Raw genomic sequence first — 24,376 nt, forward strand, 5'->3', positions numbered from 1 at the left:
TGAACATCCACAGGATGTGTATAGTTAGCATGAGACTCATGCTCTTTACAAATTATATGCACTTGAGAACTGAGGTAATTTAAAATCAGACAAGTTCCTCTTAAGATGACAGCTCCTAAGCAAAGGGCTCTTGAAGAGCAGGACTGAACTTGCTCTTTCTTGAAGAAGTCAGTGGGATCCAGAAGAGTTTTTCCACTTCCAAGAAAAAAGCGAAATGGAAAATTGAATGACAGTGAAGAGGGGGTAGATCAGAGTTCTCCTGACCCCCATGTCTGCTGAGGCTCAGCCTGCTCAGCCCGCAGCCTGCTTGGACCAGGGGCAACCTCACCAGAGAGCCCGGGGTGCACAGCAGTAAGCCAAGGAGGAGCTGGCAAGGCTGTTTCTTGTGAGGGAACATAGGAAATGCAGCTGTTTGGGACAGAGTGGGAAGATCAGATAGTCAGGGAAGTTTGTGCCTGCAGCAGGTTTGAGTCCCTGGAAGCTATGAAGAATAATTCAATCAAAGGAAAAAAAAAAAAAAAAAGGCAAGAAGAAACATCCAGAGACAAAATGAGAAAACAAGCCAAAAAGTCATTTGCAAGAAGCAGTTTTATTTGACTTCCAGTTCTAATGCATTTTTTGCATTGGCCACTCCTTTCTTTGAGCACCTTGAGCATCATTAAAAGTCCATTTATTTCACTAGCTTGTGCATCAGGCTAATTATATCCTGTGCACAGCACACTTGGACTTGACAACCCAAAAGGGACAGCTAGAACTGGATTCGTTGAAAAGAGGTTTTCATTTTATAGCACTATAAAAAATAATGATACAGTTCAGTCCCAAACTCACAATAACCAAATTTGTATGGCACAAAATCCTTTCCTTCAAATGTGTACTTCCTAGTTGAAGCTTCAGAGATGTTTCTCTCCTGTATTTTCTCTGTCTCTCCACCAGTCTCAGAGGACATAAGGTCACTGCATCATCTAAAGGTGTCCAGAATGAATTAGTCAGTAAAATTAAATTATTGTTTTTCTATCAACAGTAATGCCTGGGGCTGGCCAAAGCTGTGTAACCGATTCAGGAACACATTGATTTAAAAATAACATTTAATTTTGATATAGTATGGCTCTGAGGCCCCTTTCAGTGAGATACTTTAAAAACATAAATGTAGGCAGTGCTGGCCTCGAAAGAATTTATGTGCTGGAGGCTCTGATCCTACCGATATAAATCTGTGCCTAGATGGAGGACTCTATCTTGCAGAAAGTTCAGTACTGCTAATGATTATTGAGCCAGAAATGACCCCATTTAAATCTCAGTTCCCTGGCTGAGTTTGTGAGGCTGACAACTCCCCTGATTTGTAAATAGAGGGAAGAAAGCTGCTCCTGAACCAGATATCCACAGTGGCACTTTTACAGCTCTTTTTTTCTGATTGCAGCTGTGCCATAAATAACCCAAGATAGCCCTCTTTAATAATTGTTTAGGAACTGGAAGCATAACTAACAATTTCCAAGCAACTGGACTTTCATTTCTACCAGAATGGAAGAATATAGGAATTCAGGGCATGACTGAGAAATGTCATCCCACAACTGTGTACTCTGGTGGTTTTCCAAAAGCGCTCTTCGCTGGCCTAGCGTTGCTCCATCTATGCGTATGTACCACTCAGATACCACCGTGGGAGCAGGTTTTGCCTAATACAAGGCTGTTTTGTAAACCCTCTCCCTAAATGTATTCTGCATGTAGTTTGAACTGATCATGTAAAAGCATGAGCAGCATCCTCTGTACTGGGTCACCCCTGAACACAAGCTGACCTGAAGTCATCAGACCCTTGACATATGAAAGACATACCCCAAAAAAGCCCCAGACCTCTCAACGTTTGCCTATAAGCATACTTGAATCCTCATGGAAGGTTTCCTCTGGCAAGAGCAGGGTCCCTTGAGTCCACGGCCATGCAACCACCAAATGGCAAAACCATAACAAAAGTACCCCGGAGGGAATGTAGACGGACCTGGTATGCTGTAGACGCAAAGCTGAACCACAGACTTGTTTCAGAAAGACCAAGGAGAAATCTGTTGGAAACAAAAAGCTTTCGTTAACTGGTTATATAGCTGGATTTAAGGACAAAATTTACAAACGGAGGTTGGAAGCAGATTTATACTGGGTATATATTAGCATAGCACCAAGAGGCCTCGTTTTAAATTCCAGACATTGGGATTTAAGTAAAAAAGTATTCATGGCACCTTCCCTCTTTGCTTCCACCAGTTCTTTGACAGAAAGTCTTTCTCCTCCTGGGAAGGACTAGCAGCACAATTCCTTTCTGTCTCAAATATTTGTTGGAATGACTTCCCATTTCAGAAACCAAAGAAAAAAAATCATTAAAGATTTCTGATTAATTAATATTAAATTTCATGTTAGCCTCCCCTACAAGCAGCACCCTCTCTTACAAAGGGTAAGATTTCTTAGCCTGCGATAAGAAAACAAGTTATTTAATCAATATATTTTCCAGCATACGTGTTCTTTGGCAGAGACTTTGAGTTGTCTCTTTTGAGCGTGTGTGTGTCTCTGCGCGGATATGTGTGTATGTGTAAGCGTTCCTGTTTCAGAAAACAGAGTTGTTGGACATGGATAGGAATGTGTCTGGCATCTTTAGAAGAAAGACTCAGAAGGAAATCAGTATTTGAGTGAGTTTTGCAAGATATCCAGCTCTGACTATTTTGCGGTTAACTTTCCATTCCAAAATTGTTAATGGTGAGCTGTCCAGACCATGTCTCTTACCAAAGAATTTTGGAATCGTGAGAAAACAATGAGTTAGCCGTTAGGAAAGATTAACCTCCCAATCTTAATCCTTCCAACTATCGCTTTACATAAAAAGGGCATTCATGTCTAAATCACTGCTAAAGACTCTTGGCTAAATTTCTCTCTAGCCTAATTCCACTGAAACTGTCACTGCTACATCAAATATATGGTGATTTAATGCAAGCTGGCTACAGTTATTATTGCAATAGTGTTAGAATTGCCATCTAATATTGGAGTCCTGTTAATGCTACTACACACTCTATTTACACAGATAAAACTTACAAGCTGAACAGACAAGAGAGACAAAGGATTGCAGAGAAAGGAAATATTTTTATACTTTAGGCAAAAAAGACTCAAACTAATAAGATGATTTGCCTACAAATATAGAGTTAGGGAATGAATGTGAAATAAACCCAGGTCTGCTAAATCTCACACCATCCCTCCCTATTGCTTTCCAAAGCACATTAGTATTTAATTTATCGTGGAAAGGGCAGGTTGTCTCTTCTGATTTCACCCATGCATCCACAACCGAACAAAATGTAACAATTCAGAATAACTGAATAAATTGTTTCCCAGAATAAGTCTGCTGGCAATCCCTTGTATCAATAACATTTTAGGCCTAGGAGCAAAAAGGTGCTTAGTGCCTGTCACTTACTCAGGCATTTTAATCCCTGCTGCTTTCCTAAACAGGACCTAGACTCCTCAATGTATTTGTAGTTCTCAGGCCCCAGGTTTTATGTCAGGAATAAAAACATTTATCAAACTGCCTTTTTTTTTTTTTTTTTTTAATCATTAAAAAGCTAGCCTTGTATTGTTCAGGAACCTACCTGGTAAATACATGTCCAATCACTATCAGTGCTAAACCACCTGACTGGTGACATAAGGTTGGCAGTTATGACCTTGACATCTTCTATCCCTACGGTTGCACAAAAAATCTGTGCACTTTAACCCGTGATTGTGCAAACTATGGAGACAGCAGCTGAATCTTCATGCAATGGCAGCCTCACGCCAGCAACACTGCGGTTTGGTGGCTCCTGATCTGGTGGCAAGACAGCATCCACTTGTGCTCGTGTACCGCCTACACATGGCCATCCTGTGAAATCGGAGTGTTGATCATCTGAATGCAGCTTTCAATTAGCACATTTTAGATAGGAAAAAAAAAACCGGCAAAAAAAAGTCCGTCTTGCCCAGGTTTGGATTCCAGGCTGCTGTCAGTGCTTTGGGGGGTTTGGATGGTGCTGAGCCCAGTAACACAAGGGACTAACACTGACTGCATTGAAACCACCACAGAAATGCAGACCTGTGCAATGGTACGGATAGGGCGGCACGGAGGGATGCATGCTGTGTGCCAGGGGCTCTGCAGAGGTACATTTTGGGGGTGAAGGCTCAACAGCTGTAACTAGTCCAGTTGCAGGTTTACCTCTGGCACCAAGTGCTGCTGTCCTCTAGCCAGCAGGAGTGGTCAGCACTGTCCTTGACAAGAAAAACCAGCTCATAGCAGGGGGACTGACAGCTTGCAAGCGATATGGACTGACAGCTTGCAAGTGTTATGGATAGAGGTGAAGAGAGACGTTTTTGGCATTCTTGAGCCTCTCCACTATTGCAGTGCAGCAAATGAAATCCTGTATAAAGAAAGATAAGAAAGGCCCATCTTGTTCTTAAAGGCTGCTGCGCTACCAGGATAACAAGCTGGTTAAAATCATTTTAATTCTGCTCCTTTTGGCATGCCTTCTCCTCTAGAAGAGCTGAGAGGTTCTTTTCCCTCTCCTTGCCACAGTGATAACTATCAGGGCAGGATGCCATGCCACTGAGAGGCAGCTGAGGTCCCTTTCTCTGTAACAAGTCCATCTGGTTGCATGATGTGTCCAGCGCCTCATCTGCATCACACAGCAGGGCAGAGCAGAATGACCTTTCAGGCACTTCAGAAGAGGCCATAAAACATCTGCACTCTTCAATTGTCAAACACAAGATTTGCAGTTTTGAGGGTTATCTTAGTAGGCAATTCTTGTGTTCTAAGATTTTGAACACTGATGAAGGCAGCTAATGGGTATTGAAAGGACCTTTCAAAAAGATTTGAAACTGGCTGAACTGGACTCAGAGAGTGGTGATCAGTGGCACAAAGTCTAGATGGAAGACAGTAACTAGCGGTGTACCCCAGGGGCCAATACTGGGTGCAGTCCTATTTAACATCTTCGTTAATGATCTGGATGATGGGGCAGTGTGTGCCCTCAGCAAGTTTGCCAGAGGGTTGTACTGCCATCCAGAGGGACCTCAACAGGCTGGAGAAATGGGCCAACAGGAACCTCATGAAGTTCAACAAAGAGAAGTACAAAATCCTGCCCCTGAAAAGGAACAACCCCATGCACCAGTACATGCTGGGAGCCCCCCTTCCAGAAAGCAACTTGGCAGAAAATGACCTGGAGGTGCTGGTGGACACTAAGTTGAACGTGAGCCAGTGATGTTCCCTTGCTGAAAAGAAGGCTAATGGTATCCTGGGCTGCATCAGGAGGAGTCTTGCCAGCAGGTTGAGGGAAGTTGTCCTTCCTTCTACTCAGCACTGGTGAGGCTACACCTGGTGTACTGGGTCCAGCTCTGGGCTCCCCGGTACAAGAGAGACATGGACATACTGGAGATAGTCCAGTGAAGGGCCATGAAGATCCTTAAGGGACTGGAGCATCTCTCCTATGAGGAAAGGCTGAGAGAGCTGGGACTGTTCAGCCTGAAGAAGACTCAGGGGGATCTTATCAATGTATGTAAATACCTGAAGGGAGAATGCAAAGAAGACAGAGCCAGGCTCTTTTTAGTGGTGCCCAGTGACAGGACGAGAGGCAATGGGCACAAACTGAAACACAGGAGGGTTCCTCTGAATATCAGGAAACACTTTTTTACTGTAAGGGTGACCGAGCACTGGCACAGGCTGCCCAGGGAGGTTGTAGAGTCTCTATCCTTGGAGATATTCAAAAGCCATCTGGACACAGTCCTGGGCAACTGGGTCTAGGTGGCCCTGCTTGAGCAAGGGAGTTGGACAAGATGATCTACTGAGGTCCTTTCCAACCTCAACCAGTTTGTGATTCTGTGATTGGCCAACTGGAAGACTCTTGTGTGGTTTTACAGCTGCCAAATGTGTTGTGTTGGTTCCCTGGTCCTGGTGGAGGTGTCTGGAGACTCTTTATCCTTGAGGGTGTTTTGAGAAATGTAGAACACAGCAGGGCTTGCTCCTTTTTCTGAAAAAATTTAAAGCATTTCATGCGCAATACTGCTCCCCATCTTCTGGCTTACACTGATGAGGAGTGTTTGAGCAATGCCCTTCCCGCATGCAGAAGCAGTTTCTGTGACATAAAGGGTGCTGTGAGCACGCTCTTGCCTTCCCAGGAGGTAAAGGTGAAACAAAGACCTTTTTTTTCAGGATGTGCTATGTTTCCTGGTTCCCTCTTGCTGTAAGTGTACCTGCTTTGGGCTGCTATGCTCACTGCAGAGCGTCTCCAGCTGCAGAAATATCTGTTGTGACAGCAGGACGAAGGACGTGTCAGGAAGCACAGGAGATAAATGGCACAGCAGCCATGCTAATGCTCTCGCTGATAATGTAGCCAGACAGCTAAGACCCATTTACCTCATTGCTGGATGAAACAAATCAAAGAAGGCAACTTCTCTAGGCGATGTACGCTACTGTGTCAACAAAAATTATCCAGATGGGAGTTTATTTTGCCACATCACTCGATGTTTTTTAAAGGAATTGAAAAAATTGATTAATATCTTGACTTCTTTGTTGGATTTCTTACTGTGTTTGGGTGCAGTGAGCAGTGTGGCCTGGCCAAATGATTTTTAAGATGTTTATTTTCTGTTGAAAAAAAAAAAGGAAGAAAAGCAAAAAAAAGTGTGTTTAATTTTCTGGAGCTATTAACACCATCTGTGCTCCAATTACATCTGCAAGTCCCTTGCAGTGCAATGCACAGGCATCCAGGAGACCATCCTCACCCCCAAAAGGGCAAATGGGCATTTAATTGCTCCAGGAGAACGTGACTGTGCCAAAACCAAGGGTGATGCTTGTTACAAAACCAAAAAGGGATCTAGTCTTAGCTCAAAGCCTTAACACCAGTATTACACGTAAGGCTGAGGAGCTGTTAAATATTGTGGACTTCATACATATAGATACGGAACTACATGCACACGCAGACTTTAAATATAGATGACCTACATTCACAAACTGGAATGAGTACCGTTTCATCTGCTGGCAGTGGTTGGGTGGAAGTACTATCATCCACCGCAAGATAGATGACCTCAAGTCCGCAAGCACTGCGTGACACATCCCTTCAAAGCCCCAGTACTGGTGAGGATAATGCTCGTGCCTAGCACTGGGCATAAATGGTTTTTCTGAAAGCACTAAGGCTCCTTATCTGCCCAAAGCCAGCTCCAAAAGCCCGGAGCATTAGTTAGCAGAGATAACCGAGTGTATAAAATTTCCGTATGTAGTTCAATAGCTGATTTATTTTTATTACTCTGAATGAACTACCCAGCCAAAGGAGATTAATCAGTTGTCTAGTCAGTCCTCTGGGCATTGCCTGGGCTACCGATTCCCTCCAGCAGTTCCCGCATCAAACCCAACAACAATAGACAAGGAAGTGTCAGTTATCAAATGGGCTGAAAACACTTTCCATTGTTAAGTAAAGGATTTCCTTATGATTTCCCATGCCAAATAATGTAAGTTATACAGTGTGTGCCATGACAGTCCAGGACTACTGTGAAGAAGATTAATATTAAAACTAAATGATATCTTTACCCTCTATTGTCATAGCTGTCTCAGGACTATCCCCGTTAGCTGCAAGGCTGAGTTTAACTCTTCTCCTTCTCCTTCCCCTTCCTCTTCCATTCTCAACTGGAAGAGATGGAAGGGGAATACAGCATTTCGCATCCGGATCTGGCAGCTTTGGTCTCCCCAGTGAGGGCTTGTCCTCCAGCTGGCAGGGTTGTGGCACAGCCTGGTGGGATCAGGCCATGACCTTTTCCATTCCACTGGAAGCAAAGAATGCAAACTTGTTCACTGCTTTATAAATACAGTAAGTGTTATTGTGGGTTTTTTTTATGGGATTTTTTTTTTCTTCCCTTTTTCCCTCCAGTGGCTAGAAATTGCAAATGCTCAGGAAAAGAAGGAGGATTGTAGGGGAACCCCATTCCCTTGGGCAAGCTGTCGTACACATGTACAGGAAATTGAATGCAAAAATTATTGCATGCGAGGCTGTTAAAGAAGTGACGGGGTTATAAAACAGATCTTTCAACTGCCACCCATTATGGACATTCCAGTTGTAAAGGGTCACATTTTAATACAAATCTGCTGTCCCAAATTATGTTTGTCTTTTTCCATAAACTAGAAGTCGGCAAAGATTTACAGGAAGGTAATTTTCCTCCTTGTTATTTTAACTCATTTATCTCCTCTCTGAATTTCAAAAGAAGAAGAAAAACCCACAGGTTTGGTAGAATTTATTAGGTTGCAATGGTATAATGGCTTCTGTTCTTGGGCTGCTGAAATGTCCATGAAATCTCTGAGGGTCTTTTTAAACCTACCCTAGCCTTCATGAAATGGGTATTGTGGTGCTGCAAAAATAGAACACAAAATCTGATTACGCTTGATGTGACTAATTTATTACATAAATTCTGCACTCCTGATCTGATATTCCAGCATTTGCCATGTGAGATCATAGCACAAATGGAAAGTGAGATGGCTTGTTTCTAAGTAATTGTGACAACGAAGCAGTTTGATATTCAGATCTTCAGTTACTACCAGGAATTTTGATTACGCTTTCCTTTCTCTGCCTCTGCTTTTCTTCCTGTTTTCAAGGTAACAGATGAAAAGATGTCTCAAGGCCATCAGCAGAATTAGATTTGAGATTACAGTGTAAATAGGTAGACGTGGTACCAGTTAATTTAATTAGTTTTGAAATAGGTAGAAGGAAAACAAACTCACAGCCTCATCAATGAAATCATATTCCAGAGGCGTGCTAGTTTGTGCTATCATTTTTTCCTGAAATTCATCTGAATTTTGCTATCGGCAAATCAAAAGCTGATCTTCAACCTTAACACCAATTCTGATCTAAATCCTTTTTTCACTTGAAACCAGACACAAAATATGTTTTTAAACACTGCTCTTCAATTTATACCCTGGAAATTAATATTTCATCTGGCTGTTCCAGTTCTATTCATTATTCCTTCAGACTCCGTAAATGCACAGGACAAATCCCTGAAGTTTTGCTTTTAAATCAGAAAATTCAATTTTGGTGACTCTATGCAAACTTTGAAGCTCCATTGGAGCCAGTCACTAGGAACTGCAGCTCATACTTTGTAGAGGCTTAGTCTTGATTTTGCAAAGTGCTTTTGTGTAATCAGTCAATTAGAGCTGTGACCAGTGATCCATATCAGCAATTGATAGCGAAGTGCAGGATTGGTATGCTTGGAATCCAGGTTTCAGTCTTTCTGGTTAGGTAGCAATTCTCGAACAGCACCAATGTCAAATAAGTTATGTTGATTTTTTCAATTTCTTGGCTACAAACACCTGTAGTCAGCTCTGTATTAATTACAGAAGTTCAGCACAGTGTTTCTTTTAATATTTCCACCTACACTTGCACTATCAGGAAATCCTTCCCTGATGGTTTTCTGTAACATCATCTGGAAGTGGAAAAAAATGCACTGATACAATTACAGTCAGTTAACAAGAACCAAATCTTGCCGCTAGAGCTTAAAGTGTATTTGTTTAAACTCTGAAATGGTGTAGTTAGATTGTTTTATCTCTTTGTGCAAGCATAACTTTTAAAAGAATATTAAGACACAGTAAATTTTGTGTTAGTGGGCATTTATTTAAAAGCCACATATTTAACAAGACACTTTAATAGCTGCAGTTCTGCAAGAAAGAATAATTGGAAAAAAAACTTCAGAGTTTAGCATTATTTTATAACTTCCCCTTTCAATGACCTCCTTAGATCATGTTTGCTGAGATCTTTGTTGGTATAAAATACTCACATGGTTACTGACAATAGATGTTGAATGCAAATACTTTCTCCAGTGCTTACAATGCCATTAATAGATTTATTTGCAGTTGGTAGTGACTGCCATTGCCTTTAAGTACTCAAATGTGCTGGAAGTCAATTGAAGTCAATTTGAATTAAATATTACTAATTCATCTCTGAGTGTAGTTTTGAGTACTCGTGAGTTCCATAATGGAGAAGCCATCACGACCTGAGTGGTTGTGATCATGCCATGGGGAGCCACACACAGAGCTGAAGTAACTTCCACCTTGGATGAATCCCTTAGGGTAAGATCAGGAAGGAGAGCAGCATGGGTACAAACCAGCTGGCACTATTTGGTCTGGGACTCAGGGATTGCTCCATAAAATGTCTGTGTTTAGCTACGTTTGCCCATAGAGAGCAGGACTCAGGCACAGGGATGCTCATGAAGATGCGTCCCTGCTAACCATGGACATGAGAGAGGGGAGGTCACAGCACCGGGGTAGATGTCTAACTGGGTTTTTACCTGTCCAGGCATGGGGGAGACAAATCCTTCATGGATCCTCCCCGCTCCACTGCCAGGCAATAACCATCACAGTTGGCTTTGCAGCACCCGCCTTACAATGAGGGTCTCTCTGGGAAGGATGTACCCCGGTCTGCAGTGCCCTCCTCCTCTTCCTCACAAGCATCACCTGGTGTTGAACAAATTCTGCATCACCTTATGAGGCAGCTGTGCCACAGGTCTGCTCTGATCCTCTGGTAACTGATGTCGCATCAGCCTGTCTTACTGCCTTTGCACCACAGCTGGCTTGTGCGTAGGTGCCCTGGGGCACTTTGGCATTTTAAGAGTAGAAGTATTTAAGCACCGGAACCCAAAATGAAGCTGGCTTAAGTGACTGGGCTCCCTGCATGAGGAGAATGGCATTCAGGCCACACAAAAGCCAATGGCACATATTTTACCTGGGTATGTTGCTCATCCCTTCTCCAGACAATGGGTACCTGGTGCTGGAGACAGGTAGCTTCAGGAGTCAAATGGGATGGGGTTCATCACTGCTTCTTCAAAGACTGGAAAGAGAGAGAGAGAGCAATTCTTTTTAGAGCGTGGCTGCAGAAGAGAATGGTGCTGGTTTTCCATTGCTGTCTCTCTTCCAAAAATGTGACAGAAATCAACCTGGCAGTGAGGACCAGAAGTCCTCTCCAGAAGAAGTGCTTTTACCCATAGGACCTTTTTGATGTTGTTTGCTCGCCCATCCCTAGGGACCTGGCCTGACTTTGGGAGAAAGGCTGTGGGCATGTGAGGACACCTCTCCTGGGCTCACATCCATGATCTCCTTCTCTCCTGGGACATGATGGATCTCAAGAAGGATTTGAACCCTACGATTGTTCTGAGCAAGGGACCTGACCAACTGGGGCTTAAACAGAAAAATGGCACCCTCCTGTGGCAGTGATTTAAAAAAAAAGAAGATAACTGTGACTGTATTAAGTGCAGGGTCTAATCCTGTCAGCATGTGTTACCCGTGCACCAAAGGAGATTTCGCAAGGGATGAAGGTGCCCTTTTGCTTAGGCAAAAAAAAGAAGGGCCCCACTTGAGCGCTGGGGCGATGCCGGCAGCGCACCGAAGCAGAGCTGTGGGCAAAGACCTTCCAAGGTCAGGCAGGGAGGCCTGCGGTGAGTTTGGAGGCAACGGTTCAGCTGCACGGAGCCACTCTGCATCCCAAAGTCCACATCCGGCCAGCTTGGAGAGCCTACATCCTTTTTTTGGACTTGGCTCTTTGTCAAAACCATAGGGTACGGTGCCTGCATGGACTTCAAAGGAAGGACAGTAAATGTGATTTGGCCCCGGCAGTTATGACCATTTATTGCTAGCATCTTTCTCAGATACTGCTGCCAAGGGTTAAAATGTTTACATGCCCCCTGATTTTAAATGGACTGGGTTGCATGTCAAATGCCAACGAGAGAGACAGCTGGAGTATCTAAACCAAGAGCTTTGATCTTGGTATCTGTAAAAAAGAGGTCATTTGGTCTCCCCAGGAAGCACAGACATTTAGAAGGTCCCTGTACAACTCATGCAAGTATTTTATTAACAACAATTTCTATTCACATTTAGGTAGGTTGTATTACTACTTACAAAATGCATCCTATATATACATGTATATGTATATATATGTATGAATATCTGTATGTTTGTGTGTGTATATACACACACATTTTTATATATGCAAAGTTGTGCACTTGTGTGATTATCCGTGTGCTTTCTATTGTTCAGTATTTGTATACAGATATACTAATCTATCTAACTTACTTGCAAAAAAAATGACAATGATGTAAGCGTTATGTTTTATCTTTAAGTCAGTGTTTGCAGCAATAACCTGAATAATTCTTCCGTATGCGAATCTTGGAGTAACACTGTAATTGTAGTAAGGGTACGTGGCATTTTCAAGAAGATGCAGGCATGAAAACACAGACTTCATTGTGCTGTAATCACGTCTGACATTGATTCAGAAGAGAGGAATTCTAAAAGACAATATTGCACAGGGGAAATATTTCTATTCTTTTAGTGGAGGATTTTGTGGTTAGTTCACAATGCAATTAAAATAGCCACCAGATGTTTATGACTTCAGGCAGCAGTTAACTTTAGTGTCCCTGATCACTGTCCTTTACTTCTTTGTCAGAATAAATAAGTATTTTTCTGTGCTGGAGGAAAAAACCCTTAATTTTTAAACATACCAGGGGTGGTAGTGGTATGTATTTCCATTTGGCAGTGCTCGTGTTGTTCTGTGACAGGCGTATAAGAAATTATAATCTTAAGGTTAAAATAAAATCTCTCTCCAGCGTGAAATAAACATATTTACTTAAATGTGAGATGAAGTGTACAGTATCTTGTCATTAAACTGATTTGTGACAAGCAGTATTACAAAAGACTGTGGCTTTTCCAGAGTATCTAATAAACATAGAAAGATACTCTTTTTTCCATTGAATAATAGGTTTATTAGTATGCAATTTATTTTTAAAGACACATTTAAAGGGAGCCTGCTGTGCTCCTATTCTGGTAATTTTCCTTAGAGCCTATTATCCTTATTTGTTTCAGGGCTATTAATTTTGAGGCCACATTATGTTCAAATTATCTTTGATTACCAGGCTCAATAAGTGATAATAGTTTGTGTTTCATCACCCAAAAGGAAGCTAATGAATTTCATTGCACACTAACATTTTGAGAAAGAAACTACTGGAGCTCTGCAAAACAGATTAAAAAAAAAGAGGTGCAAAAAGTTACAGTGAGTTGCCCAGCTCCTTACATAAAGCAGTAGGAGAGCTCAAGAGGCGGGGGAAAAAACATTTAGGTTTCCGAACTTTAAAATGCTGTATTTCAGCTACTCAGTCATGTCATGTCTGAGATGGTGTGTTGGCACAGTAATTGATAATTTAAGTGTAAGATTATGAAGTATCTCAGACAGGGTGGAAATACATGAGAGAAATTTATATACACGGGTACGTAGCAGTTTTAAATAGTTAAATGACAGTATGATCTTCAGAAACAAAATCCTAGCATCTAAAAAAATTCACACAGTGGAAAGAAAAGAAGAGATAGCAAGAGAATTGCTCATATTTGGGTGTGTTGATAAAGTCTATGAAGATCTATGTTAATGCACAGAAACTAGCAGTTTCTCACCTAAACCTGGCAGTGTCATGAATCCATGCTAATGGGGAGTCCTCCAAGCATTTCAGAAACAAATAAGAGAAAGGATTTGAATTTGCTTGGCTCTGCCAAGCCCCGATTACTCAAAGATTTGATGCTCAGCCCCTCGGGGTATCCAGACGTGATCCCCAGAGCATGGAGCCACCCAGCTTACTGCTCCTCTTGGAAAAAAAAAAATGCAAAACTGCAGTCAGTTCCTTCTGGCTGTTATGCACAAATACATCAGTATCTCTTTGGGGTCAGAAGAGAGGTGAAGCGGTCGGGTCCCCCTCAAACTCCCCCTGCGCTTTCCCAGGCAGTTGTCAAAATCTGAAAGCTGCTGCAAAGTATTTCAGCTGGGACAAACAGGCATTTTTCCCACTGAAACACTTCTGTTCTCTCTATTCCCGTCTAGCTGTGCTTCTGATTGCATTCGTTAACACCAGGAGCTGCGGCTGTGGGTGTGCTCATCAGCTCCAGCCCGATGGGCTCTCAAACACGGGGGGCTCTGCGGCAGCACCCACAAACTGACGTGTGATGGGACATCAGGGGCTCAGACACCCTCCAAAGCCACGTTCATCATTAACTCCTCAGCATCTCTGTTACGGCAATCATTCGGAATGGTTCGGGAGACGAGGGAGAAAGTGTTTTTTTTCAATTTAAATTCAGCACGTTGTGGTTTTAGGATGTGCAAGTCACAGGGGAACTTGTGCTGGGTTTGCTGCTGGTGTTGTTCCAGCAAATTTACAGTTCATCCTTACTGCCACACTGTGAAGGGGGGGTTAGCGGAAAGGATTGCAACAGGACAAATAGTTAATCACCCAACAACCAGGAAACTGTATTTTTGTACAATGTTAGTGAGTCACATTTACTCAAATCAGGGCATGACGCCAAAACCGAGACCAGCAGGTCAAGAGCAAGTCACCCTTGCATCTCGTGGCAGGCTGTCCGAGGTAATGGAAGGGCTTATTTTGCTGTGTCTCTAATCCTGGTAACTCAGTTTAAACCCTGCACGAGCAACGGTACTCCCGATCGCGCAGGTCTTCAACAGTATTATTTACAAAAAATTGGTTACTTTTTTTTTTTTTAAAACCAGCTTTTTCTGGCTTAATAATACATCTTGGTAACAGGATGCAGGGGTGGTGTAGAAATACATCACAACACAAATCCCTGCCCCAAACTGCTTTTCAGCCTAACATGTACAAACTTCTTTGTCTCAGCTGCCACTCTTCTCCCCCATCCAGCAACCAAACTTTGTGATGGTTCATTTTTAACCTGTGATATGTGTTAGCCAGTGTCTAAAATCAGTGTCAGTCAATTTAGCAACGTCTTCCAATCTGTGCTGAGGAGTTGTCCCATTATTATCACTGTATTTGTTTCCTTGCATAATCACCCAACGCATGTATCATTCTTCCACAGCTAGGAAGAAGTACAATAGTTCCCTTGTTGCATTTTTGATTAATTTCCAGCATGAATTACTTTTTGTGATCAAGAGAGAATTATGTGACTTGATTAAAAGCTATTTTGTTCTATCATTTCTCAGTTTGTTATCTTACGCATGCTACAAGGAGTTCCTTATTGGTTTATTATGGGAAGTTAAATAGTAACACCTGATTTCACAGCCTGAGGTTGTTCACTACTTAGTGTGTTTTTATCATGTCTTTCCTTTTCTCTGACCCCTTTTCGCCTGTGCTTTTCAGCCTCACTTCAGATTTAGGGTCTGGATCTTGCAGACACTTACCCACTCAGATATTCCCACTGGGTCAATGGGACTGCTCAAATGTGCAAAGTAACTCAAGTACTTGAGTGTTTGGAGGACCAGGACATGAAGCAGCAGTGATTTGAGTGTATACCAACCAAACAGGCTCCAGAAATCTCTTCTGAGCCACAATGATTTCAACGTGCTAAAATTCACAAAATGCAAGGCAGATGTGTGCTATTAGGAAATCACGTTGGCTACAAGATAAGAAAGCTCTGATAACTTCTGAACCTCCCTTTGATGTTCCCCATGCAAAGCTGCACTGGTAACAAGGTCACCTAATGCAAAATAATAAATAAGCAGGGAGGCAGAATGCAATTAGGCACCATTCAGAAATGGTTTGAATAAAGCACGGTTTCAGCCCGCTGGAGCTGTAGCAAGGCTGTTTGTATAACAGCTCCCTGTTGCCCAGAAACAGCACATGAGACTACTGAGTGTCTGCAGAAACTCAGATCTGGTTTGTTTGACTTGGACATGCAGTAAAACTGACTTTTAAATGTTACTTCAGCTTTGAGTCAGTGATTACGCTTGTACTTTTACAAGCCTTGCCTGGAAATGGGATGTTAATTGTTGTTAATGAGTCTGTCCACCTGAGTAAGCTCTGCAGGGCAGAACTCGCAGAGCATAATTGCTCCATGTTGCCTCCAGAGACCCCCCTGCTGACCCCAATGTCTCTTGCATTTAAGAGCAATCGCACCAAATCTGCTCCTTCAGACCTCGGAGCTTTCTTCTCAATCCAGGACAGTAGCCAATTTCTGTCCCTCTCTCAGTCCCAGTCCCATGTGGTTTCTGGAGTGGAGTACTGCCAAGGTTCAGCTCTTGCCAACGTCTTTAGCACAGGGAGAGGGCACTGGTGGATACAGGGTTATGGGATACCAAATAGGGAAAGGAGAGTTTGTATCCTAAACTGGAGCTCTATATACCCGTGTAGTTAATCCGTGCTCTAGCTGTGAGTGAAGGTGTACCAGGCTGCGTTATTTTGATGGCATTTTTTGTGCAGCGACAATTTCTGTTCCATTTGCTCCCATTAAATTTTCCTTGGCTTTCCTTCTGCCACCATAGCTTAGGACCAGTTGTTACTGCATTTCTGTGCAATCCATCCACCATGATCACCTGTGGGGGGGCATTTCATAGTAGCTCCCTATGGGGCCCACAAGTAAATACCTAAAAAACACTATATTTCTATTAGAGATAGAGAGAAGACAAAGTTTTAGCAGTTTGAGAGATAGGGAAGCTTTGTATTTTGCTTTTGTGGGTGACACCTGCCTGAACACATGCTCTGGTGTTCTTCATGTGGAAAAAAACAATGTTGGGACCTGAGTTTTTCTTTTGGCGTCATAGCTGACTCCCCCATTTATCTGCCTCTAGCTCACTTCTTGTGCAAAGCACAAAGTCGTCATTAATACACATGGCATTATTCCCCAAATGACTCCAGCTGGCTACCCAAAGTCAACACACAGCTATATTATGCTGTGAGTTCCCTAAACTCATCCTTCACTAGACGGGCCACGTAATGGGTGGGTCTTCCGTCTAGCAGTAAATGTCACTGGGGCTTGGCTGCTTTGGGCCGAGAGGGGCTAATGAGCTCAGAAGGGCTAACGAGCACGGAGACAAGAGCCCTCTTGGAAAATTCCCTGCGAGCAGCTGCTCAGCCAGGGGGGCTCTCGGCTCTGGAGATCAAAGCTGGCAGGGCATCACACAAGGAGGTGGGCAGTGATTCAGCTAACCAGCTTTGGGGTCATCAGCCTCTACAGAGGACCTCTGCCTGTACTGCCTGTGCCCTGGGAAATAATTCAGCTGGACAACATCGCGTTCCCTGCCCAGAGGTATTCTTTTAGTGTTATTCTGGATCACATTTTTCAGCCTGGGCACAGTGTCTGTGTTTTTCCATACTCATTTCTGCAAAAAATCAAAGTTTGTCTGGTAGACAGTTGGGTCTGCCCATGCTAAGGCTCATGGAGCCTCATGTTCACAGGTCCAACATCTTCATCTCACTGGTGGAACAGTTATTTCAGCTCAGTCATCCTTCAGAGCTGGAGACTGAGGGGTCTTTCCAGCGACCCTCTGTGTCACCTTCACTCTGCTGTTCCCACCTTTTGGGGTGGGATTCATCTCCTTTCTCTGTAGCCTTTTCTACCAAGGTTGAGCTAGTCCTCAGCCCTGTCAGATGCCAGGACCTCTTTCCAGGCTAAGGGAGGTTTGCAACCAGTCATGGCATCTGGGCTGGGATGTGCTGCTCCTTTTGGCCACATTCAAACAGTCCTGAAATTTAAAAAAAAAAACAAAAAAAAACCCCAACAAAAAACAAACAAACAAGACGAGGGGAATAAAAGAACCCAGCCTTCATGATTTACAGTGAAGAAAGATCATGTTGCACGTTATTAATGCCCTAGTTAAAATCACCTCTGTTTTATTGCTCTTTACAGAGGTAACTGTGCTGCTCAGAATTTGTTACCTCATTGCTCAGAAATAATGACTTCAGACACACACAGGCTCATTGTCAATTGGCCTCTTTTTAGTTCATTTGACATGGTCTTGGCAAAAAAAAAGGCAGTTGAAAGGCACCTCTATCTTATGTCACTGTTCGTATTAAAGGGCACGTTCTGTACAGTGTCCAGTCCATGTTTTAAAGCTTTTAAAATGTTCTTTCTCGTTACAGTGCTACTGTTGGGTTCAAAGCAAATTCAACTGAAGTGGGATTTAAGTATCTAATTGACAGAGTCCCATTTTGTAAAGAAAACCTGGTAGACTTAAAAAATTAATGTAATTTTTATAAAAAAAGACATTTTTCATAGAGAAAGGGTGTGTACTTACTTGCAAATCAGAGTTGCAGTAGTGGTTACTCATATTATTAGTTGCACTGAAATTAAGATATGCCTCCTAAATCATTCCCATTTAAAACTGCAACTCAAATGTATGAACAATTTTTTAAAAATTCTGATCAAGAAGATTTTTGTTATTAATTTCAAAAGAATAAATCTTTTGAATCTTGGATGGCAAAAACTGCTCTCCAGCACAAAAAAATACAAGAACTATTGTGATACCTGCTTATGGACAGATTTTGTTCCAACAGTCATGATGAGTTTATTATTTCTCCTGTCTTCATCAGGACCAAAATCTAGAAGCAAGCCAAAAAGTTACAATATCTGTTCCTGTGAATAGAAATCTTTGCTTTACAGGAGTTTTGTATATCCAGCTGAATTCTTTTCAATGTACATTTGTTTAATTATCTTGCAATTAAGGAATAGCTTCTCAAATGTGCTTTTTAATGACACACTGATGTTTTAATTATATTTTTATATTTATATTTATTTAGATATGTAAACAATAACTGCAATATTTAGCACAAGCAATGTAAAAAATGGTCATAGTAAAGGTTCACATGTTGAACTATTGAATGCAGTAATTGATATGTGCCTTACTTGCATGCTAACTTTATTCCTTTCAAAGATAAAAATATTTCAGGATTCTTATAAAATGTGAGCCTGGTCTAAGTTAATAAACATTAGATGAAAAATACAAAATTACAGGTAGAATCAATCTGATACTGGATAGTTTTATGTTCACATGACTTTTAATAAGCAGGAAAAAAACTTAAAATACACCAGAGTTTTATACAGTCTTATGTTAATTGCCAGAAAGGTGGCATTGCAAACTGTAAATAGTTTATTCCTACATGTAATATATAATAATATTATATAAAATGTATACAGTTATAAAATTGTACTATGTAAAAATATTATAATTAACAATTAGTAATATAGAAACATAACAATTAAGTGAAAATTATTTTTGTATATTTGCTTCATTAGTTATTTTCTAGAACATTATTTAAATAATATTATTATTACAATAATAAAATATAATATGATAATTATATGTATTATATATGTGTATTCTATAAAGTAACTACATAATCGTAGTTACTTTAGATATTATTTTTCAAAATACATTTTTACATATATTATTCATATTATTAATGTCCTCTTCAATACTGGAGAATAAGTTAATTTTTTTTAATGGCCTATGCTTACTATATGCTTTTATGTCTAAGTCATATAGCATTAATTTTTTTCCATAAAATTCTATAATTCTAGGAAGAAACTTTTCTTTATTTCCTGACATAATGTTACCTTTACTGAATATATGCAGTGTTCTACGTGGGCTGGCATAGTCTGATTGTACACCGTGTGGACGTTTCCTGGAATTTGTATATAAGAAAAATACATTCTGCACAACTCTAGACTTTTTCAGAAATTTTTCTAAAATTTATTTCAATTTATTTCCATATTGTGGAAATATACACACACACTTTTCTATTCTACCACACTGAAACAGACAAAGAAAGTTTTAACAGAAGACGAAATGAATCAGGAAATATCAATTTAAAAAGCAACAGGATCAAGCTGTGTCTGTTTTGTTTTACACTTTCCATGTAACTTAAAAAAAGTCAGAAGGTATTTTAAAAATTGTGATAAATGGTGTTACCTACCTTTGGACACATGAAAACAATTATGCACAGAGCTTTTACTTCCATTTTTTTTCCTCTATGTTATTTTCTTTTTAAATTTTGGTGCAGAACTTCATCAATAAATTCAGTAATATCACAAGTTTTCCCTTCTGAAAAAGAAAACCCATCCTTCGTATTTAATACATTATTTAAGACCCACTGCCTTCTGTCCCTCTTTTCTAGGGGGATTCATAAATACAGTATATTCAGCTATTAACAAGAATTACAAAATCCTTTGGCTCCTCTTTGGTGAGCCCAAAGGCTGGTGATCACCTTAAAAAAAAAATCCTAAAAATTGAAACTTTCAGTAGAAACAAACATCAAAGCTTTTGATCAATTAATGGCTCTGGGTCTATTGAGGAAAAGAAATACTGGCTTTGTCCTTCCTCTTTGAGGTCAATCGCAGTCATGGCAGCGTTCATGCTTTTGTATTATTCCCATTCCCAGTGCTCTGGACCACTCTGCCTGGATTTTGTCGGATGTCATTTTAAGCTTGACCAGTATAAGGTGAAGATCAATGTAAATAAATTCAAGGGCAAAAGTATGGGGTAGTGACATGTCCGCAAAACAAAAAATAAGACTCTACGACAGCTGTGTGGTATCAGTTTTGCTCGATGCTGCAAAGACCTGGGGCATTACGCAAGCTGACAAGAAAAGATTTGATGCATTTCATAGCAGGTGTTTAGGAGGGATCAGTAATGTCAAATGGCATCACTATGTCGGGAACATAGAGTTTCAGGAGAGAACAAGAAAGGGGAAGATTATGGACTTCCTAACAAGGCAGTGACTTTGATGGTCTGGCCACCTAGTGAGCGTGGAGCGAGGCTGGATGGTAGGAGAAGGTCTTGTGAGCTGCTGTAGAAATCTCCTCCGGGTTTTGACCTTTTAACTTGTCCGCTAAGGGTGGAAAAGCCTTGGGGCAGGGGCCGTTGCTTTACTTCTCCAGCATGGAGGACGTGGTCAGTCCTCACCGACCCACCCGGTGGGGAGAGAGGAGGAGGGAAAGAGGTGAACGGGAAAATGAAAAAGACATCTTTTTGCAAGACGCTGCTCTCCAGCAGGAATATTCACATGAATCAAGGATTTCAAAACCAGGCCTCTGGGGTTTTGTAATGCAAACTTAGACCCTGCAGGCAAAATGGGGTTTAACAGACTCTGCAGAGCCAAAATCTACACCGTAGGCTCCACCGACTTCAATGAACCTTGCACAGATGTGAGAGTGTAAAAGTCTCCTGTTGTTCACATTTTCTCTCAGAAATAGCCTTTCTGGATGTAGCTGAAGAGCATCTCTTAGAAAAAAAACGTAGCCCAAAGAAGATAACTTAAAACAGATGGGAGCAAGAAATAATAAAGCCAGGCCATATGGGCAGAGTGGACCTGTTTGAAGCAAGTGCAGCCAACTCTGTTACGATGTAGTAATGTGTGAAAGAGGCTGCACTAATGTATGGACTATCTATAAGTGGAATTTTTTCATGATTGAATCAAGAAAAGGAAATGTACTCTGTCCAAATGGTAATAAGAACCATATTTCAAAAAGATCCATGTTGAGTTCTTATATCAAATAATGTCGAAAATAGCTCACCATCCAAACTAGGATCTTACCTTTTTGTTATTTATTTTTAAAACTCTTATTGAGCTTTTAAAATGTTTTCCTTAAATCCGCAGCTGGTAGAGTCCATTCTATTATTTTTTTCTGTTAAAACCTCTTTCAGCTGCCGAAAAAGTAGATAGTAACTGCAATCAGCCATTTAAGTCAAACAATCAGATCTCTGTTAGAAATAGACATGCATCACTGTTTTTGAGCTATAATGTTTTGCTTTACTTTTCCACAAACAGTTTAGGATAGCCTTCCAAAAATAGACAACTAAAATGTAATACTTCTAGTGGTAAAAATGTTACTTCTCTGCAATATTGTATACTGCACTTTAAAAGCCAGCATAGGAACACTAATCAATGATTCCATGAACAGAATGTATTATAAAATTAATTTTAAAACAGCAATACTTACCCCAAGCTATTTTCAGTTGAAATTTTGGCTCTAGCATTGACTAAAAGAAGGTGAAAATATTTATTCAGGCAGCTAACTGGCCTATCAAACATCCAGTATTTGGACGATCTCATGACAGAGCAAACACTCACATGAGTGCGAGGGGAAAGGCAGACAGCGTTTTAGCAGGACCGCAGCGTGCCAGGGCTCTGTAGAATGAGACCTGGGTAAGAGCAATGACATTTAGCAAATTACTGTAGAAAAATGATAAGGGCATGATCCTTTTTTATGCAGAAGATCATGCATAATGCCTGCTGTGCCTCAGTACCTTTTCATAAATATAGAATGAAAGCTCATGGCAAGATGCTGACAGATGCCACAGAGCAAGTAATAACTCCCCCCGCCCCAGGCAACCACATTTGCGCAGCTGCTTCGTACCTTGCAGCCTCGTGTTGTAAAGCTACGGCCGATCATCCATCCCGCATAGCTCAGGAGGTGACGTAGCATTTGTGTGGGACAGAAAGTTGGATGAAGAGCTGATTTTCGAACGGTGAGATTAACTCTTGCTGTATTACGGTTGGGCTCTGACGAAAACAAAATACGCTCCTGTTTAGATAGTGTGTGATCTTATGCTACGTATAACTATATGTGTTTATGTCCACAAAAATACAGAGAGAGAGAGCTAAAGAGAGAGTGTGCTTTGGATAAAAAGGTGTTTTAGAGAAATTTATAAAGCAATCTTTGGCATCTAGAGAGAATTACTATTAAAATATATCCTCCATGTGTGTCTAGTGAGGCACTATACTGAAACCAGAATAACTGAGAGGCACTCTTTTCTCACAAAGTAAGACTGCATCCTGACCCATTAAGGTCATTTGGGTCCTTTGCCACCAAAGTCTCTGGTGACAGGACCCCAGCCAATAGCAGCTAGATAATGGCATGTGATGGTGCATGGACAGACAACAGCATGTGGATAATCTTCCAGAGAAATTCCATGTATCCCTGCTGAAAGGTGGGATGGGAAGGGCACCACCTTCCTATTGCATGTCAGCCCCAGAGGATTCAAGCGCTTCAAGATCTGACAGATAATTAGCTAAAGGACTGTCCAACTCATGGACACGCGTTTCTCTCTCAGGGACTGCGTACTCTGGTCACACCGACGCTTGTCCCTGGAACTTTGGTTAATCTAGTGTGATAGGGACCTGGTCTGTAAGGTTCACCAGCAAAGGCCCATATACCAGGAGTACACGTAGCATGGCAGAGAGGTATTATTTCACCTCCCCTCCACCTCCAGCTTTTTCAGTTGGAAGAGCACATAAATGGCTGCATCAAGGTTAAGTACACTTTCTCCTATCCTATTCAATAGTGATAGTAGTGGTCTAATATTTAACCTGAACGTCCTGGAGAAAGTTCATGATTGTGGCTCATAGATTATTTCCTAAATATCCTTTCCTTTAGAAAAAATGAAGACATGCAGCCTACCTAGAAGGTTTATCTGGATCTTCTCCCTTTTGGTCACGCTAAAGCCTTCTCTCCCAATTCCAAGACCAATAAGGCCAAATCATTGTGCTAGTGGGAAGTAGCATCATGATCTGGGTGTATTTCAGATGTAGGTGCAGGGGTAGAGTATGCCAATAAAAAAGATAAATGGTGATTGTTTGCAGTTTTGCAACTTCAGCATGTTGTTCATGTCATTTATTATGCTCTTTGAAAATTACTGTAAGTGTAGTGCTGTGCAATTGTCTCATGCCATAGCCTCTATTTTTCCTGACCACTCTGCTCCTCCAAATATTCTTTGGAGCTCAAGGGCAAGAGCACCCACCTCTGGGATAAAAAAAAAAGCCTGACTGTGCTTTTGCACAGAATGATAGCAGCCCTTTCTGGGAAATGTCTCTGATTACGTAGCATTTCTCACAGAAGCAGCAATACGCCATTTTGTTGGGGATTTTGCAGTATTTCCGATCATAGGATAAATGTAGCACAGCAGACTAAGTGTAGTGTTAAGTGCCAGAGCTTCAAGTGAAGGTGCAATCCTGCAGGTGAGAAAGTTTGAGCATCTTGGCTACCACCAGCTGTTTCCCAAACTATATAAACCTCACTGACTGGGAACGACTCTCTATGGAGTCTTTTGTTACCGGGTCAGAGAGTGGCGACGTCTCAAATCAGTGAATGTCCTCATTCACAGCAAAAGATTTTTGTGGCAAAAGGTTTTGCTGTGGCAAAAAGACCTTTAGAAGAGGAGTGTGGGTCTCCTGTGTATCTCTGAGTTCATGAACTTGGCAGAATCAGGGAAGGAAAAGACTAGGCTTAATTTATAACTTCTGGCTAAATGCTTGTATTTTTTTGGTCAGAATAATACTGTTTTGTCAAAACAAAAAGTCTTCCGACAATTTTGATTAACTTGTTTAAGAAAATTACAGGAAACTTTAAAAAATATCTTTTCTCTGTTGTGATAGAAAGAGGAACTAAAAACAGTCTGGCAAAAACATTTCGGCTATATTCAAGTGGGGATGGCTCAGGTGATGGGCAAGAGCTGTTTTTTTCCAAGATGGAATTCCTAAACATTTCTCTTTAATTCTGACTGAGAATGGAAACAGAATCTGAAATTCCAGAATTTTCCATAGGATAGAAACTCCAGGTTTGACTCAGTCCTAGGACAGAAATGAAGTGAAAAGTTAT

The 24,376-nt window shown here is 41.3% G+C and overlaps 1 long non-coding RNA gene across 4 annotated transcripts; it reads right to left on the reverse strand.

The window, feature by feature from the left end:
• Positions 1-272: 272 nt before the first annotated feature.
• Positions 273-22,384, reverse strand: LOC142043435 (uncharacterized). Of its 4 annotated transcripts, XR_012654062.1 has the most exons (5): positions 19,693-21,383; positions 10,725-10,829; positions 7,550-7,782; positions 3,600-6,610; positions 273-2,045 (listed from the first exon to the last, which is right to left on the reverse strand). It is a non-coding gene; the product is annotated as an uncharacterized LOC142043435 (long non-coding RNA). The 4 variants fall into 4 exon arrangements; XR_012654053.1 differs by lacking the exon at positions 19,693-21,383 and adding an exon at positions 22,136-22,384 and having other exon boundaries at positions 273-6,610; XR_012654049.1 differs by having other exon boundaries at positions 273-6,610.
• Positions 22,385-24,376: the final 1,992 nt, after the last annotated feature.

This window comes from Buteo buteo, chromosome 1 (assembly GCF_964188355.1).
Source record: "Buteo buteo chromosome 1, bButBut1.hap1.1, whole genome shotgun sequence".
Classification (NCBI taxonomy): Eukaryota; Metazoa; Chordata; class Aves; order Accipitriformes; family Accipitridae; genus Buteo; species Buteo buteo.